This window comes from Pteropus alecto, unplaced genomic scaffold (genome assembly GCF_000325575.1).
Source record: "Pteropus alecto unplaced genomic scaffold, ASM32557v1 scaffold24, whole genome shotgun sequence".
Taxonomy (NCBI): domain Eukaryota; kingdom Metazoa; phylum Chordata; class Mammalia; order Chiroptera; family Pteropodidae; genus Pteropus; species Pteropus alecto.
The window spans coordinates 23,448,219-23,455,903 of NW_006439192.1; the positions used below are offsets into that span (position 1 = coordinate 23,448,219).

The window sequence follows — 7,685 nt, forward strand, 5'->3', positions numbered from 1 at the left end:
TTGGGATGGATACTATTATTCACATGGTTCAAAATTCAAAAAATATAAAATTATATTTACTGAAAAGTTTGTCCTAAACCCTGCCCTCTAGCTGTTTGTCTCCCTTCCCAAGACATAACCAGTCCTATCAGTTTCTGGTATATCTTTTTCGGAGATATTTTAGTCATATACAAACAAATGTGTGTATATATGTATACATATGAGTATCTATAATTTCCCCCTTTTAATAGAAAGTGTAGCATACTTGTTTTGCATTTCAAAAAGTTGTGCACATAATGTATCTTGAAGATCACTTCATAAAAGTAAAGAGCTTTTTCTCATTTTTTAAAAGCCTTCAAAGGATGTAACTTTATGGCTGTTTCATAATTTACCAGTTTTTTTATATTAATGAACATTTGTACATTTTCAATCTTTTCTTAACTATAAATGATGCTAAATGAACAATTTATGCAGACTGCCATTTCTCATGTGCGTTGTAAGATAAATTCTTATATGTAGACTTAATAGCTCAAAGGATATGTACATTTATAATTGTGTTAGGTATTGTGAATTGCCCTCAGTGGAAGTCATGTTAACTTCCATGCACATCTGCTTTGTGACTGCTCATTTCTTCATACTTTTGCCAATAGTGTTCATCAAACTTTCTAATCTTTGCCAATCTAATAAGTAAAAAAATAGTTACTCAATGTTGTTTTAATTTGCAATTGTCTAATGGAGAAAAAATATATGTATATTTTTTAGGATAAAGGGCCACAAAGTTATGTGGAGTTATTATCTGATCCTTGATATTGTTTATGAAATCTGTAGCAGGTCAGCCTTAAAGTTCAGAGAGCAAGAACATGGCAACATGCCCAGAACCAAGATGGAAAGAAAAGTCAGCAGGCCCCATTTCAAGCATATTTGCCTTGACAGAGTCCCTTATGATGTCCCTAGAAGGTAACTTTTGTTTTTATTTGAATTCAATTAGAAGCTAAGTTTCAGATTAGCCAATGGCCACAAAAGTTGCTTTTAATTACTTAGGGGAGGGCATTTTTTGTTTTGTTTCTTCTTTCTTTAATCTATCCCATGGAAAAATGAAGTAAAACACGTTCCATATTTATAAATATAACTAAGCCACACAACGCAACTGTGAGGAGTTGGACTAAATCATCTGGGTCACCTGAGGGTTATAAAGATTAAATGGTATGTTTAACACTCTGACTATTCTGCTTAGGGAGGAGGCATGTAACTAATTAGCATAACTGCCTGATGACTTGCAGAAATAATGTCAGTTGTTTGTTTTTGTTTTGTATTTGATGCTTTTGCATAAGGGAGAATAATTCAATGGTGTTTAATGCTGTATCTTTAAAAATGTTCACATTATCTTTTCCTAAAGTCGTATGTTAGTTACATGTTTGTCTTTACAACAAGAACTTCAAAAGCACATGAGAATTGTTATCACGTAATGGGATAAAAAGAGATTAGGAGTTAGGTCTATTGCCCTTCACTAGCTGTGCGACCTTGAGCAAGTCACTTCACCTTTCTGAACTTCCATTTCCTCAGTCGAAAATGGAGATAATAATCTGACCACATACTCCAGGTCTTGCTGAGGAAATAATGGAACACTACACGTGAAAAGGCTTTACAATTGTAAATGGCAATACATCTCTTGGTTGATCTAATATTGATAGTATAGAAACTCAAATACAATATCCTCAGATTAAGTCTCAGAGAAAAAAAAACCTCTTAAAAAGCTTTAGCAAGTCCAAACCAGGTAATTAATATTTTTAAATTTTTGATTAGGGTTTTCTGATTTTTACTGATTCAATAATGTTATATCTCTTGTAAGTGGGAGAGCAACTGTGGAAAAGCTTTGCATTAAAAATATACATATAGGAGAAAATATTTTATGGGCCTAATAGTTTAGGAATGAAATTTGTTCTGTTTAGCAAAGAGTAGGGACTTAATTTGCGTTTATTGAAAAGTGGGTCGGGACTCATTTCTCTCCCTGGTGTTCTATTCTCCTTTGCACTTTTTATACGGAGATCTAACAGCTGGAGCTCATTTCTTTAGTAAAGGTAATGAAGATAATACTATAGACCCGGAGTCTGATACTCTGAAGAAACAATTCCCTCTGGGTTCTGGCAAACCTGGGTTCTGGCAAACCTTGGTCCTGGTAACTCTGCAACTTCCCCACGCCCTACCCCACTCCCCGCCCGCCTTCGCTGCAATGCCCTACGGCTAACGGGAAGTTGGAGAACTCGCGCAAGAACACACAGGTGCCAGGAGAGCAGTGGGAGGTAGATCCTCTCGTCAGCCCGGCCTGGGGTCCGCAGCACTGGGCGCGACAGCGTCCTGGTGGCTCGCGGAAACCTGTGTGGTGCAGGAGGTGAGGTTCAGCCAGGTGCGCAGGCGGCAGCCCCGGGGCGCCGCGTCGCACGTGGCAACAGGTGCAGCGCGGTCCTGCGCGGACGCCCGGGGCCCGCAGCGCGTCCGCATTTAGCCCGGGAGCGCGCGGGGCTTCGGGATTGGGACCCGGGAGCGCGAGGAGGGAGCCACGGGCGAGCTGGGCGCGACGCGAGCTTCCGGAGCCGGAGTGTGTAGGTACAGCCTCGCATGCCTTTCAAGTTTATCGGGGCGCAGCCCCCTTGGACGTCGCCTGGCCTTTGTCTCCAGCTGCGAGGCGCAGGCTGGGGCGGCTTGGAAGGGGCGGCACCGGGTGAAGGGAGCAGAGGCGGCCAAGCTTTTTTCTATTTACAAGTTTCCCGAACTCCCCGCCCTTGCTCCACCCCCTGGCGGCCGGAGAGGCGGGAGGAGGGAGGCGGGGGCGCCGGGGACACCGGGATCCCGCCTGGCAGCAGCCGCCGCAGGCGTGGGGGTGGGGACGGGCCGTGTGTCCCCAGGTGCGCAGGCTGCCCGGCGGGCACGGATTGCTCCGCGGGCCTCCCGGGTGGGCCTGGAGCGCCTCTGCCGAGAGTCCAAAGGGCGTTTGGGCTCGGAGTGCTGGTCTCCTCACTTCTGCGTCTGGCTCCCCGGAGGGCTCGGGTTGGATCCGAGGCTCTGCGGGTAAGTGCGGAGTTGAGTAGATTCCTTCCGCCCAGCCTGTCCGCGGCGGGGATCGCGGCTGAGGGTGGGGAGAGGACTTGGTGAACGCAACCGTCGTAGGGTGACGGACTAGCTTAGAGGGAGGGTGCGGGGACGGGTATTCTAAGGATTTGGGTGCCAAAGTGTGTGTGTGTGGGGGAAGTGGGGAGTTAGCCCCAGCGGAGTGGAGGTTGTATGGAGCAGGTCTCACGTGGGGACAGCGCAGCTCTTGCAGAAGGGACGGATGCAGATCTCGCCGTGGCTGTCACCTTGAAAGTGACGGAAAGAGTTTACAGTACACCCAGTTATTCAGACCGACGAGCATGTACCCTCAGCCGGAAGCCTCCCACCAGACACTTGACCTGCCAGGGCCCAGCAATCCCAGACTTCTCGCAGGGCGGTTCGCTTGGGCCCATTCTCAGCATAAGTAATCAGAGCTGAACAGGGCATTAATGGGGTTGCTGCAATTCCCAAGGGCTTCTCGTCCCGTGCCTTATTCCGGCCGTTCGCTTGTGCTTCTCTAGCACTGTAGGAAAATATACCCCTATGATCACAGCCTTATTGGTGGATTACTCAATAGTAATTAGTAGGTTTATGTTTTTACTTACCTTAAATAAATCTTTTCAAGGAATACTCTTTCCTACTAAGTTATTTGTCGATTTTGAGTCGGATTAATTGATTTTGGAATAGGAATGGAGTCTTCATTTATCCTGCATAACGTTTCACATACTTTATTAATACTGCTTATTTTAAATAGCATACTCAGAAAGGAAATTCTGCGTGTTTTGTTTGAATAAAAGTCTTAGACAAAACGAGGGAGACGAAAGCATTCATGTTTTGCCAGATGATGATTCAATCATCACGCTAAATCTTCAGGCCTGGGGTGGCAGATGGGCGTGAACGTGTTAGGATTGGAGGAAAGAAGGGAGACAGTCCAGGAGAGAGGGGGGAAAAACAGTCCAGGGTTTCTGGGAACCTAGGACTTCCTTAAGGTGTCTAGATACACCCAGATAAGTGTTTGATTAATGCTAAAAGAAATTGCATAGTTGGAATTGCAATTTTGTAGATAACCACTTTTTCAGAGTTAATTAGGGCAGGAAATGATGGACAACTTAAATTGAAACAGTGATATGTTACTTGTATAGAGCTTTACTATGTATGAAGTGTTTTTATTCATTTTTTTCTTAAGTACAATATTCCATAAAGAAACCTATACAAAGAAATGATCGGAACTACTTACTTAAAAGAGCAAAAACCTGAGTGGAATTCAGTTTAAAATAATGTATAGTTACTTATTTAATTTGCTCCAACTTTTTCACCTACTCTTTAAAATCAGCATTATGTGGAGAAAATAGTGCTTGTAGAAGATCTGTGCTTTTTAATTATATATCAGTAATTGACGGTTACATTTTTGGAGTATTTCATAGGACTATAAAACGCTAGAATTTTTTTGGTATTTCTGGGAAACTGCAGTTATAAGACTTAAACATTTAAAAAGCATATCTCTTAATAGCCCTGTTCTGTTGGCCTTGTTACAATTTCAAAAGTAATGCATGCTTGCTATATAAAAATAGGTGGATTGAGAAAAAGTCTGAGTTAAATCATCCCACCGTTCAAAGATAATCACAATATTTTCTTTATACTTGGTAATATATGACATAAAGTTTTATTTTTTACAATTATGCAATTTATACAAATGTACTATTGCATGCTGGTTTTTTTTTTCTGCTTAACATATAATGAAAAAGTTCTGTGCTGTTATAGTTCTTCAAGAATCTTAGTGGCTGTGTAATATTACATTATCTAGATTTAACAATTTACTTAGCTATTTCCTTATAGCTTAACTTTTAACTTATTTCCAATTACTATTAAATATGTACTGGTCCAACAAGTATCCTTTATAAAACTTTCTTACAGGGCATAGTTCCTTAGATGGAATTCTTGAAATAAAGTTGATGGTTCAAAGATCTCTTGATACAAACTGACCATTAGCTTTCCAAAATATCTTATACCAAAGTATACTCCCATCAGCACTCAGAGTACCTGTGTTACTATATTGTTAATGTGGGGAAACATCCTTAAAAGGGAAAATAATTATTGCCAACTTTATAGGTGCCATATCAGTATTTAAATTTCCATTTCTTTGATTACAAATGATGTTGAACACCAAAAAATCTAGTTCTTTTCTATTTTTCTTTCCTTTTAGTTGAATGTAGTGCCAGATTTTTCTCCTGGGATATTATTATTTTTCTATTCATAAGAACCTTTTATGGATTGATAATAAACTTTAGCTTTTCATAATGCAGATTTTTTCTTTTGTCTTTGCCATATAAAGACAAACATGTAGCACATTGTTTATACTGGTTTTGACTTACAGAAGTTCTATAATGTAGCCAAATCTGTTTACTTTCTCAGAAACAAAACTTTAATGCCCCTGAATAGCTTAAGAACTATATGTGACAGTGGCAGAAGATGACTTTTGAAATAAATTACCCCTCCCCCTTCCCCCCCAAAAATTCTGATTTAGATTCTTTTCAAGTCCATTGTAAGTACCTCCATGTCCTGGAGGAGAGGCTACTGCAAAGCAGGTTGTAGATGAGAAAGTTGTGCATGGTAGAGACTATTAGGAACAACGCTTTTTGAAATTGGAGCAGAAAGTTTTAAATTCTGGGGAATGAAAGTCTTTCAGATCTATTGTTCTGTAATTATGTATATTAGGCTCACAGTCCCTTTATTTTTAGTAGTTCATCTGTAGTATTACTTAGCCAGAATTTTATAAATATTCACTATCGTGGTCTCATTCTGAATCGATGAGTCTTTCTTGATGTCTAGTTAGATATATATCTAGTTATAAATTTTCCCAAATTGATTTTTAACACTGTTCATAAACCATATGAAGAGGAGTAAAAAGCCTTCCTGATTTCCCAAACTTGAGTTATCTTTTCATACTATGGAAGCTTAAAAGTACCTTTAGAACTGGTAAAGGCCTCACTGAGAGTGATTTTTCACTCTCCATCTTTTAGAGCCTAAGAATAAGCCAGGGGATCACACATGAGCTGTGAGGATGAGGTTGGTGTGTGGTGTGTGGTCTGTGTGTGTTTGAGGGACACTTAGAAATGGGCCCAGACTTTCTCTTGAGGCAGTGGAGATGACCACCACCAAATAGCTGGCAGGTGCTTGAGCAGTGGTGGCTTGTGGCCTCCAGAAGAGTGACTGAGGATGAGTGACCCCACCCTATTTTTTATTTATTTTTTTTAAACAACAAAAAAAGGATTAGATGACATGGTATGGCCTTAGCCTAAAATTTGGTTCAGAAAAGCCTGCTTTGACCAGAGTTCCCCATCCTTGGCAGAACAGTACAGTGTAACTAGGAACTGAGTTTGACTAGCAGCTACTACTTCTAAAAATGTATTTCTAAACCAAACTTTGTAAAAGATTGCCCTGATGATAGTTATTTTTTAAAATGACTTCAATATTCTTTGAAATCGTCAGTTATTACTCTGTTATGTGGGCAGATATTCATAGTATTAATGCATGACTTTTTCTTGTTCACTTGGTTTAAGATGAAAAAATTTTTTTCTGTTTTGGAGATGACAGATTTGAGGGTAATCCTTACTGTGTAGATAGAGACAATCAAACTTCATTTTTATACACTGTAAACTAACTTGCAATTTGTGATTGCCTTGATGGTTAACTTTTACACAGTCAAAGGGTTCAACTAATTTAGAGTATAAACAAACTTGACTCTAGAGAGGTGTTTTTCTAAAGTAAATAGCTTTCAGGCAGTTCAGAAATACATATTGACTTACAAATCTTTTATTACAAAACCTTATTTTTGTTTATTAAAGCTAGTAGATTTTCCTTAGCCTTCAGTTTAAGGCCCATATTGAAGAGAAATAAAAATTTATTTACCTAAAGGTAAACTGTATTTAACTATTTCTAATAGCCCCAGATCAAAATTAACAGATGTTTTTGTGTCCACATTACTTACATGAGTAAAATAAGAAAAGTCACACATCTTTATTCTAAATTAAAAGTTTTATTTCATTTTGGAGTTGTAAAACTAAGTTTTAAAGTCACTTAAAAGTTTCTCTTGAAGAAACATGTTTATTTTTTTAGTCGAGTTGAATAGATTCTTTTCGAGCAGTGAAAGGAGATGAAGTACAAGTGCAGATCATAAGTTTCTCAAACTACCTGGAAAGGGCAAAAGGATTGCGAGGAAATGACTTGCAGGTAGTGTAATTTTGTCTGAAATTGTACTGATTTCATGTTTCAGTAAGAGTTGTGCTGGGCAGAAGGGCAGACTCAGCCAGTCCCCCATTGTGCGCACACAACAAGAGGAAGAGCAAAGACTGGCAACAAAACAGACTGGGAACACATCAGTCTTCTAGGTGAGGTGTCATGAAGAGGGTTTTAAAGCCATTAAATTACAGTCATTCTTTTAAATACTTAGAAATGTTTGTACTTTGTCAGTTTATATTTAAGCTCAATGCAGAGAAAAGAAAATTAGTGCTTAGGTTTGTGGGCCAATCAATCATAGTTACTCTGATCTTCTACAATTAGGTGAAATATTTTAGAATATTTTGTGTCCTAAATTGTCAGTGAGAAAGGATTCTTTCTGG

The 7,685-nt window shown here is 39.6% G+C and overlaps 1 protein-coding gene across 8 annotated transcripts in view; it reads left to right on the plus strand.

The window, feature by feature from the left end:
* The window catches only part of MTUS1 (microtubule associated scaffold protein 1), a 164,262-nt gene that overhangs the window by 27,394 nt on the left and 129,183 nt on the right, over nucleotides 1-7,685 (plus strand). For 5 of the 8 annotated variants that reach the window (XM_006916417.3, XM_025049910.1, XM_015592900.2 and 2 more), the window contains exon 1: nucleotides 2,799-3,045. The exons of 1 other annotated variant lie outside the window; for it this stretch is intronic. The gene's annotated coding sequence lies outside the window, so the exon portion shown is untranslated. Of the gene's footprint in view, nucleotides 1-2,445; nucleotides 2,584-2,798; nucleotides 3,046-7,432; nucleotides 7,455-7,685 lie in introns of those variants that run through there. 2 more of the 8 variants (XM_025049909.1, XM_025049911.1) reach the window with 2 other exon arrangements.